Below are 10,057 nucleotides of genomic sequence, written 5' to 3'. Positions count from 1 at the left end.
ACTGCTTGGCTGGTCCCCACCACTTCTGGGGCTCTGATTGAGGCTCCCCACATCACCCTGTGGTCTTCCCTGTCTGTAGAGTTGGAGGTGCTCTTCATTTCCAGAATGGCCTCGCTCTCATTTCTTACAGCACCCCCTAGTGACGCCACATTTCCGTTTGGTTGTCTTTTCTACCTGTACATGAGTGTGAACTGCCTAGGCGTGTTAGATTTAGTGAACAAAAAGAAAACAGAATACACAGCTAAATTTGAGTTTTAGGTCCACCTTGCAGAATGTTTTTCCATAAATATGTCTCCACCCAACACAATTTTTGTTGTTATTTACAATTCAGTTTAACTAGGCGCCATGCACAGTGCTTCAAAACTTCGTGAGTTTTGAGTCCAAATTAGTGCCTTTCCACATCCTGGCCTCTTATCATCCTTAGCATGTAACTGGGATAAGAGATCATGAATAGAGAACAGAGAACTTGTAAAGTTGCCTAGGCTCTTCAGCAGGGAACACACACTAGGCAACACAGAGGTGGACCAGGGCAAAGCGAATACACATAAAAGGCACATTCTCTTTACCGCTTTCTGCCTAAGCACTAGCCCTCCAGTACACTAACCTGGATTTCTGGATGTGTGGACCTTGAATTTGGCCTCTACACAGGGTTCTACTCATTTTATTGTCATGCAATTGGGCAGAATTTAATGATGCAGACGTCTGAATTTTTAAAAATCCAAGTATTTACCTGGATCAGCTGGGCTGTGCCAGGTCATCTTTTGGAAAATTCGTATGGACACTCATTTCCAGCTTGCCCCTGCTGACATAAAATATAAGGACAGTATTTTTCCATGGCAGTGTTGTCGATTCTGGGGAAAATGGTTTGATGATTCCTCAAAAATTAAACGTAAAGCCACCATATAACAGCAGGACACTCCCGGGTAGATGGCCAAAGGAATAGAAAGTCAGGGTTCAATAGAAAGTCAGACATGTTCACAACAGTAGTGTTCATGACTGCCAAACATGAACCCACTCAATTGCCCATCAACGAGTCAGTTTTAACTCCAAGATTCATCAGCAGGTGAATGACAAACAAAATGCGGTATGGACATATGCCTGAATGTTATTCAGTCGTAAAGAGGAAGGGACTATGACACTTGGCACAACACACATGAATCTTGAAACTGTGTGTACAGAGTCACAAAAAAGCAAATATTGTGTGAGTCTACTTCTCTGAGGAACTCAAACTATCCATACTCACAGAACTAGAAAGGAGAATTGAGGTTGCCACAGGCATGGGGTACAGGTCAAGGTGGTCAGTGTTTAATGATGAGAAAAAGTTCTAGAGTTTTATTGCATAATACTGTGAAAATTTTAACACCATGGGATCGTGTGCTTAACATTGGTTAAGATGGTAAGTTTTACCATAATTTAAGAGCAAACAAAAGAAAATCTACCTTCTTGATTATTCTCTATATCTGTACACAGTATCACTTTATCAACTATAGTTGATTGGCCAGGCCAATCCCTCAGGCCACTCGGGTTAGAGAGTCATCTACCAGGGAGCTTTGCATTCCCTCCCAGGGGACTCTCACCTGGCTTTGGCCTTTGTGATTGGATTTAACATGCCTCAGCTTCAGTTAACTGCAAACATATTGCTTTCATGATTTGGTTACAAATAAGAGGGAGTTTGTCCTTTATTTACACGTAATTTTGGAAAATTAGACTAATACAGGAGATATGTGGTCAGACTGCCTGACAGCAGTGGGAAGGGCAAATGTTTTAAGATAATCTTAAGGAAAGCTCTACAGTACCACCTGGTTCCTGAGCCTTGCACATTCCCTGATTTTACTTATGTACATTGTTCCAGAAATACAAAGCCCCAAGAATTTTGCCTTCTCAATGGAGGAAATAAAATAAAGAAAAACCAGACTGCCACAGCTGGATTACCACTGCTGCTGTAGGTTTGATCTGGCACATCTGTCAAATGCCCGTGCATCCAAAGCTGCTTCCTCAGGGTGGTGTGGTTGGAGATGGTGGGAATTGTAAGAGGGAGGACCCAAGGTGTGATTGGGAGGTGGTGGGAATTGTAAGAGGGAGGACCCAAGGTGTGATTGGGAGGTGGTGGGAATTGTAAGAGGGAGGACCCAAGGTGTGATTGGGAGGTGGTGGGAATTGTAAGAGGGAGGACCCAAAGGGAGGTCTGAGGTTATGGGAGTATGACCTCTAAGGAGGTAAAAGGATCTTGACATCTTCTCCTCTGTCCTTCTGTCTAGGCACTGAGGCGGATGACTTCCTCCACCATCCACTCCATCAGATGATATGGCCTAACCACAAGCCAGAAGGAAAACCCTGAAAGTGTGAGCCAGAACAAGTCTTTCCTTTTACTAGATTATCTCAAGTATTTGTAACAGTTAACAGAAAGCTAATTCATGTACCTACCATTCAAGGCAATGATGATAAAATATTTAAAAGCAATGAATAATTTATTCTAATCTTATAGACCAATGTGCAGCTTCCTTCACCATTCTCTTTGGCGTGATGCTAAAGCCTCCCCTTTTGTGAGTTATTCTTCAGCTGATTCTCTTAGAGATCATTTTAATTCTTGGGGCAGGGGGTGGGGGGGCGGGGGGGAGTAGAGCACTCAGTTTTGACAGTTTTTATAAATGAAGAGTGGGTGATCTCTTGGCTCCACCATCATGCCAAGAAGTGACTCTGCTTTTGCAAAACCTTACTGCCATGAAAACAGGCCAGGAGTCTCCAAACAGCTGGGGACTTTTGAAGTTTTGTGTAAAATATTTTGGGGAGAAATGTTCAATATAGCATCTCTCATTTTGGGTGCTGAGGGTCTGTAGACTCATCCACAATAAAATAGAACCCTACCATTTCCACAACTCACTCATTTGCTGGGGAAATAAGAGCACACAATTAAAATGCCCTGTAGCATTTTGAATTTGATCTCAGCAAAGGAATAATCAGGTGTACCCTGAAGGAAACCACCATGAAGGCGTTATTCACCCAGTAATCTTTCCTTGATTTGAATAATCTAGAGAACTGTCTAAACTTTCACACGAGAAGGGCTAGGCCATCAGTCCTTAAGTGCCAGACTTGTTTATGGCGGCTTTCTGTGTCATTTCATATTCCTAGTAATGGCCCATCAAGACCCACTCAAGTGCTCCCTCATGTGACTGCAAGCTGGCACCTGCCTGGACTCAAGAAGTGCTTCATCTGGACACAGGAAGTGCTTCATCTGGACACAGGAAGTGCCTCACCATTTGAGACTCTATTTATCTCCAGCTTTCCTACTTAAAAATTCTACTAAACAATACCTATTACCCTTCCCATATTCTTTCTATACAAACTTCCACGGAATGTTCTCCAAAATCTGCAAATGACAACAAAACTCCCGCAGCAAGAACAGGGCAGAAGGCAGACTTCAGCTAGTGGGGCGAAGTTACACCACTGAATGGCCGATTAACAAAGGTGAGCGGGTGTGTGTGTAGTGGGGAAGCCAACTGACAGGCCACTTTGTCTGAAAGAAAGAAACAGCCCACTGTAATCCAGCGGCAGGAAATAATGTCCGCAGAGAAATGTTTTCCATCTTGTTCCCGCAGTAATAAAATCTCATCACATGAGTTGTAATCAGCCTGTAACTTCATCCATGTGATCCCCCAGCCTTTGTTCTCTTTCCTTCACTCTGCCTGGTTTTGCCTGGGAAGACTTTACAGTTCCATTGGGAGAGGGGGGTCAGAAAAAGAACTGCTTGGTACGATTTAAGCTTTTAGCGAGCATTTATCCCCCGCCCCTTGCCTACAACCACAGCCAACTGCCATCCCTCCCCTTTGAAGGAAACCCTGGCTGTACCTGCTCTTTCATCTCCTGTGTGGAAAATGTCTATCAGCTGGAAACCGTACGACTCTTAATTTTGAAGGATTTTTGTTGTAAGCTGTTGGAGGCCTGAGCTAAGGTTTCAGGCAGAGGTAACTTCAGTAGCTCCTCAGGTTTCCACCCCCACCCTGCCTGCAGGCCTGGCTTTCTGAATGGATAAGCTCTTTAGCGCTTGCAAATGTGTGCTTGCTGGTGTCCACAGAGGTTCATGGAAACGGACATTTGAAAAGAGAGGTAGGAGAAAAGAATGAGAAGAAAAAGAAGAAAGGAAGGGCAAAAGGAAAGAGAAGTTGAATCCAATAGCTTAGAGAGAGATTAGAAAAGTTCACTCCAGATGGAAAATTTTATGGGAGCTGGAGAAAAATGTATAAGTGAAATATCAGTATCATAAAATAACAGGAAATAGTGTAATCTACCTGATGGAGAAAATTGTCACTTTAAAAAATGTATTCTAATTTCCCTCAAAATTGGTCTTGTTTTTGAGCCAATCAACTGCAGCTGAGCTGACCACGGACAGGCTTTCCTTCTGCCAGACTCATATTTGCCAACAGAACCTCTGTGTGTGTTTACAATGGAAACGTTTCCATTCTCTCTTTCTTCTAATTAAAAGAAAACCCACCCGGGGCAGACAGAAATCATGCAATAAGGAAGGAAAATTGCTAATAATCTGGGTGAATTATGATTCAAAAGTTTGAGGAAAAGCTGAGTGAGTGTGGGAGCAGTGAACGCAGAGCGAATTTGGGGTCCACCTGAAGAGGTGCCCTGGGGGAATGCTGTGCCTTCTTCTAGTAGGCAATAACAACAATACAATTTAGTTGAAGTATGTGCCTGGCTGAGGAGAATTCGGCAGATGATTGCCCAAGGCACTCCCTCTGGGGAAATATGATATCTATGCCTTTTTTTCTTCATTTCTTCTTTTTTCCTCCCTTCAACTCCCTAGGTTGGATTTTATGACTTAGTTTCCTGAACAGATGAAGAAAAGCATTCTCGGTTGGTAAGGTATTAGCAGTAGTATTCATTTCCTTTATCTGTACAAATGATTTTGACTGGGATAATTGTGGCATTCCCAACAGTAAGGGTTAGGATTGGGTTCACAGCCCATCTCTCTCTCTCTCTCTCTCTCTCTCTCTCTCTCTCTCTCTCAGACACACACACACACACACACACACACACACACACACACACACACACCCTGTCATTAAGTTTGTTCAGACACTGTTTGAGGATCAGTCAATGGGAAGAAGAATTAGAACTCAAAGGTGTAAACAGAAGTAGGGATGGTACAGGGTATGGGGCTGGAGACATAGGTCGGAGGTTAGAGCACTTGATGCTCTTGCAGGGGACCCAGTTTCAGTTCCCAGCACCTACATAGTAATTCACAAGCATCTATATCTCCAGTTCCAAGGGATCCAATGTTTTCTTCTGACATTTGTGTGCTCCAGGCATGTACTGTGGTGGATATACATACAGGCAAAACATACAAATACATAAAAATAAATAAAAATTAAAATGAAAGAATGATGAAAAGTCAAAAGTGTAACACACTGCAAGAATCCTGCAGGTAAAACATCAGAGTTTAGGAGATGAAGGGATAGGATGGGATCCAGTGGCATCATATTGGAAGGGTGATATTTCTCTGGCACCATTAACATGCAGGAATGAGACATCATTCCACAAGTTTGCATACATTTTATCTTTTTAAAATGTCCTTTAAAACTTATATGGATGTGTATGATTGTGTGAATGCGTGAGTTCAGTTACCTTTATAGTCTAGAAGAAGGTGTCAGATCTGGAGGTAATGGGAGATTGTGAGCCATCTAACATGGGTGCTTGGAACATGACTTCTCAAAGAACAGGACTTAGACCCAACTGCTGAGCCATCTCTTCATCCCTGTATACATTTTAAATAGAGCTCTGTACATCCATCAGCTCATTCACTAATTTAATAAATATTAATTCTGCTGGGGGAATGATATAGAGAGAGACCAGGGAAACGATCTGTACACATCTCCCATGGAGTGCTCGTGTTGCCAATATATCAATGATATATTTGACCACTCTGCCATCTTTGAACACTTGTTGACCTTGGATTGTTGGCATCAGCTGCAAACTGAGCAACCCATCACAAGGTTTTAGATGAGATGTCAGGACAAACGCCATTGAAGAAAGTTCAAATATGTCTATAAAACTTCAAACAAAGATGGCGGAACAGGAAACAACCTGAGAAGTTGTATGGATTGTGCAGAATCTGGCGGAAAGTGGAGAAGGAGAAAGGAGATGACAGTGGTGAAGAAAGGTCCTGCTTCTACCAGAACTACAGCATGAGAGTGAGAGAGGGAGAGAAGTGGTTTCCACACCTCTGGGGCACACACGGGCTTGCTCCAGGAAGCACGGCATGTATTTGGAAGGTAGGTGCTCTGGATAGTCAGATGGTTCAGGAGAGAAGTGGTCTCTGGGACCAATGCAAGCGAACACCAAGTTCTTTGGCTTATATAGTTCTTCAGTCTGTTGTGGAAGGTAAACTCTGGAAGGGAGGGCAGAGATCTGTATGCAGCTTAGTGAAAGCTGCAGACCCTGGACAAGTCACGGACACAGCATGGATAAGGGTCAGTCCAGTCAAAGATGCAGACCCCAGAAAAGCCGTGGACACAACACAGATAAGTGATTCCCACCATTAGAGTGGGCCAAAACATCTGCTCAATTAGTGTTTATAACTACAAGAAAACAAATTGTCAATAAGTTAAGTCATTTTGGTTTAAAGATATGGAAGAAGCAAACATTTATTTCCTTTGGAATGTGTGTGTGCGTGTGCGTGTGCGTGCGTGCGTGCGTGCGTGCGTGCGTGTGTGTGTGTGTGTGTGTGTGTATGTGTGCGCGCATTTGTGTGCAAGTGCACTCACCCGTATGGAACATGTATTGAGGCCAGAGGTTGACATCAGGATGTTTTTCCTCAACCATTTCTCCAGCTTATTTTTATTGAAACATGGTCTCACTGAGCACGAAGCTCTCCATTTTGGTTAGGCAGACTGGGCTGGCCAGTGAGTCCTTTTTATCCTTGAGTTTCCACAAGCTCCTAGTGTTGGGGTAATGGGCATATGCCATAGTAATTGGATTTTTAGGGGGTTCTAGGGATCTGAACCCAGGCCCTAAGGCTTATGCAACAAGCATTTTATTCATTGAGCCTTCTCCTTGACCCTCAAGAAAAATTCCAGAGAGGAATTAATCGAGTTTCTATTCTTTAGGCTTTGATGCTAATAGAAGAATAACTGGATATTCACAGTTCTATTTGTTATATCCTGGATTGTTTATGAAGAAAGATCAAAGACAAGTAATAATATGTGCACAGTTGATTTTATAGGCTTAATAAGTTTATGATTTCGCAGTGAGGAGAGAGGCCATCCAGAGACAAAGAAAAGGCAGAATTCATGTGATGGGTTACTTCCCTATTGCTGCTTCATGACAGGTTGCAGAGACACACTACAGGTGACTGGGGAAAGTGTGTTCACAAGCCTTGTGTGGTGATGAGTGCTTGTAATGCCAACACATGAGAGATAGAGGAAAGAGGGTCTGAAGTTTCAGGGTAGTCTGAATTACACAGTGCAACCTCGCCTCAAAAATGAAAGCTATTGTTCATTCATTTTATGGAGAATAACTCTCTGAGAGGTGTGCAAGGAAACCCAGAGCAGTCAGAGACAGCAGTGGGAAGCTGGTCCTCAGTTCCCTCTCACCTCCTGTTTCCTGTTGTTTTAGATTTGATGCTGGGGAAGTTAATTTTCTGGAGGGTTCCTCCTTGTGGCTGCTCAGGAAATCAGATCCCCTGCTCCCCAGTGTGGTAGTCCAGCTGAGTTTTGAAGGGGACAGGTAACTTGGCTTGTGTGGGATGACAAGAGAATGAAGGAGGCAGTGGGGGGGGGGGGTCTCTCTGTAGAACACAAGGTTTCTATCTGTCCCACCAGCCCGGGGATGCCAACAAAGCCCTCCTCCATGAATCTGCCTCCCTTGTTAGCGTGTGACTCTCATAGTGTACTTCATTCCATTCCTCCTTAGATTGTTCATTCCCTCATTCCATCCTTGTAGGCTTTGTGATGCAGGAACAAGTTCATGTATTCTCCCCACATCTCCATCTCTAGCATTCAATGGAGGTCTTGTCATATATCACCTGTTCAAAATACCAGAATGGGAAGAAGAAAAAGAGGTAAAATAAAAATCTAAAGGAAGAAGTGAGAAGCCAGATGTGGTGGTATATACCCGCAATGCCAGCACTTTGGAGGCAGAGGCAGGAAGATACCAAGTTTCTGAGGCCATTCTTGGCTATAGAGTGAGTGAGACATTGTCTCAAGTTAAGAAAGACATCTCGAAAGAAAGAAGTCGGGCCCCAGTTTGGGCAGTTAGGAAACACATCATCTGACTAACCTTTCATTCCACTGGAAAACATGGGCTAACAGACGTGACCTTCTAAACCAGGGGGAGCTGGAAAGAAGTATTGAGGAAAGATGCCAATGTATTCAGAAAATTCTCCGCGATTCCCATTCATCTGCCCCTTTTCTTCACATGGATAAAAACCACTGTGACACACCAACCCACCCAACATTTGGACCGACATTCATGTTAAAGGCAATAGCGCATCCAAAGGCATGAAAACTAGGAGAGTTACAGTGTTTTAGGAAAACCAGTAGACTAAATTTGGGGAGTGTATAATATCGGGGCTTGTGTGGCTCACTGTCACGATTTTGTGACATGTTGAGCAGACGCTTAGCTACGTTGATTGTGATGGACTGTCCAAACAAGGCAGAAAAATTCTGGATGGCATTCGTGTTGCCCATCACAAGGGACTTCCCTCCAGCAGCCAGGTGTGAATTCATTATAAACCCAGTGAAGAAGGCAGAGTCGCTCTTCCTTCACCTAATTTTAGAAAGAGTTTCTGTAAGAAATGATTAAATCCCTAAACTAGAAATGGGAGTAGGAAAATCAGACATGGCTTTCCAAAAATATGTACTAACTGATGCCGAAGACCTATTCTTACATCAGGGCTGAGCACTGGGCTTCCCTTCCTGATCTGGTTAGTGTTCTCAGCTTTCTTGGGGTTAAACAGCCCAGAACAATGTTGCTACAAAACAGAGGGGAAAACACCAGACCCAGTTTAACTCAATTTCTCTGGATCAGGGTGGGTCACGTCATCCTGAAATAGCATGCAAACAGCCAGGATTTTCTCAAACTCCTTCTACTGTATTAAATTACCAAAGTAAATTGTGGCTATATTTTATCTGCAGTATCAGCAAGATCATATAACACAGTGGCGGAGGCTGGTATCACTTAAAATAGTGAGCTTGAAAAAATGAAAATAAGAAAACCGTGGTGGACTGTGGCAAAGATTGAGCACTAATGTGTGCCCTACTAATGTGTACCTCGAGCCTATGAACTCCGTAGTTTAGGACAGCAAATCAAAGCTTTTGACCTGGCTAATTGGCTCAGAATCCCTGTGTTCTGCCTAGCTTTATAAACCAAACTCGAGCCTCATTTAGACAGCTAACTATACCAAAGTTTGTTGCCCTGAGCAATAGTTGTCCTTGGCCTGGGTTGCTGAAAGATGCATTCATTATAACTCTATTCCTAATCTAAAAGAGAATGAACAAACTTGATGCCTTATTGGGTGTATCAAAAGAGGAAATGCAGCTAAGTGATAGGTGAAAATATATTGTCATTTTGATCTCATCTTCTATAAATTTTCTATAACTGGAAAATTAGAACTTGCTCTTGGGAGGAATCTTACTTGGTGAACACTTACAGATTGGTTTAATGTAAAATAGTCTTGTTGTGTGTTAAAAGCACACATCGTTTAAGCTGAGCACCAAGTGTGTTTAGATACTAGGAGGCCTGCTAAGTAAGCAATTCTTTTCATTTTTCTTAACCACTTTGTGCTTTAAAAAATGATTTGCTTGAAAGTTTAGCAGCCCCGGCAATCTTACTTATAATATAATATAAACATATTTTAAGTTGACTGATTTGAAAATCTAGTAAGTGAGTTAAAATCGTTGTGCTTAGATCAGAGTGAAAATAAATCACCTTAATTGCCACGATCTCTTGATTAGGTGCTATAAAAATGGTAGCTTAAAGGCACAGATGGTCTTCAACTTGTATGTTTTGAGTTAATGATTTTTCAGTTTTCTGATGGTGAGAAAGTCACATG

At 42.7% G+C, this 10,057-nt stretch overlaps 1 long non-coding RNA gene across 1 annotated transcript; it reads left to right on the top strand.

Moving 5' to 3' along the window:
• The first annotated feature begins 2,265 nt into the window (after positions 1 to 2,265).
• On the top strand, positions 2,266 to 4,864 carry LOC128109515 (uncharacterized). The gene is made up of 3 exons (XR_008217831.1): positions 2,266 to 2,342; positions 3,130 to 3,465; positions 4,811 to 4,864. It is a non-coding gene; the product is annotated as an uncharacterized LOC128109515 (long non-coding RNA).
• The last annotated feature ends 5,193 nt before the right edge of the window (positions 4,865 to 10,057 follow it).

This window comes from Peromyscus californicus, unplaced genomic scaffold, assembly GCF_007827085.1.
Source record: "Peromyscus californicus insignis strain IS unplaced genomic scaffold, ASM782708v3 Scaffold_14__1_contigs__length_90479793_seg_2, whole genome shotgun sequence".
In the NCBI taxonomy this organism is placed as follows: domain Eukaryota; kingdom Metazoa; phylum Chordata; class Mammalia; order Rodentia; family Cricetidae; genus Peromyscus; species Peromyscus californicus.
This window is presented reverse-complemented; position numbering and strand designations above follow the sequence as displayed.